The sequence below is a fragment of the Crocuta crocuta genome, unplaced genomic scaffold (genome assembly GCF_008692635.1).
Source record: "Crocuta crocuta isolate KB4526 unplaced genomic scaffold, BGI_CrCroc_1.0 scaffold115, whole genome shotgun sequence".
NCBI classification, from domain to species: Eukaryota; Metazoa; Chordata; class Mammalia; order Carnivora; family Hyaenidae; genus Crocuta; species Crocuta crocuta.
Window position 1 is genome coordinate 7701606 of NW_027530575.1, and position 1543 is coordinate 7703148.

Here is a 1543-nt window from a genome sequence, read left to right on the forward strand (position 1 = left end):
GGGGGAGGGGGGGGGGGAGGGCTGGAGGCCCTGGAGGGAGGCCGGAAGGCCCCCCCCCCTTTGCAGCATAGAACCTCACCGAGGTGAGACTGACGCCTGGGAGGTGTGAAGAGGCCCCTTCCCACAGGGGATGTGGCTTCCCCCTTTACAGAAAAGGGTCATTTATCCAGGCCTGTGCGGCCCCACAGCGTCTGGGGAATCTTCAGGGTTTGGTGGGCAAGGCCACGGGGCACCTGCACTAAGGCGCTACCCACCCCTTTACTCCAGCCCCGCTGACCGGGCTGACCGCGCTGTCTCGCACGTGTCTCCGCCTCCCCAGAGAACAGCGGGGGCAGAAGCCGCGGGGATCCCCAAGGGGCTACGTGGAGCCACAACCAGGCCCGGGTGCCCCTCGCGATCCCTCACCCCCAGCCTCTAATTCAGCGCCCCTGGGACGCCCTCACCCTACCCACTGCTGAGTCAAAGGGCACCATCCTGGTGAAGGTCTGTGGCAACCAGGCCCCAGCCCCCTTCCCACCTGTAGCCTCTGGTCTGAGGGTGCGGGAGCTGGGCCTGGCCAGGAAGTTCCTGGGAACTGGGAGTGGGGGTGTGGGGCCAGCCGAGACTGGCCCGCTGGAGGAGCGCAGGCCTGGGAGAGGCGTGAGACAGCGACACAAGACACAGCCAGCGACTGAGAGACAGGGAGAAAGAGAGACGGATCCGAGAGACCCAATGAAACAGATGCACACCGAGAAAGCGAGGGAAACATTCATTCACTCACTCGCCGGTTTACTTATAGGGCCTGGGCACTGCCCAGACAGATGCTAATCCCTGCCTCCACGGGGACTGACAGTCTGATGGGGACACAGCCCAGAAACACGGTAAATGAGTAAATCACATTGTTGGAAGCAATAAGGGGGTGGGGGTGGGGGAGCCAGGAGGGCAAACGATCCAGACCTTTCTCATCTGGGGAGAGGGGGGGCTCCCACCAGAATCCTGCCTTCACCTTCTCCTCCAGAACTCGCAGAAAGCCAGGCGTGGGACCCCGGGAATGGAGAGCGGCCTGCGCCCCGAGTTCCCATCCGCTGGGGAGAGGGGACTGAGGCTACCGTTTCCCTTGCTGAAGACCCCTTCTAATCTGCGCTGCCGGGGTCCCTCGACGGTGCGGCATTCTTGAGGTGCAGCCCCCCCCCCTCGCCCGAGGCTCAGCTGGAAGGTAGGCGGGTAATGGGGAGGGGCCAGTGTCCAGTCTCCAGAGGACAGACAGGACCCCTCTGCTGTGGGGCGGGAAGAGGCTCAGGCTGCGACCGCCCCTGTAGAGAACCTCCCCTTCCCGAGACTCCGGGTCCTCCCACCGCGACGGAGCGTCCCTGGGAAAGAAGTTCAGGCCCGGAGGGGGCGACCAAGGGCTCGCCGGTGCCAGTCGCCGCCGGGGCGCGCTCCGGTGCCGCGGCGGGTGGCACAGGCTGGCAGCCACGGGCTGGGTGCCCGGACGCCAAGAGGAGGGGGCAACTGTTTGCGACGGCCAGCGGTCCGCGTTGTGGCCCGCCCCCTCTGCGCGCCA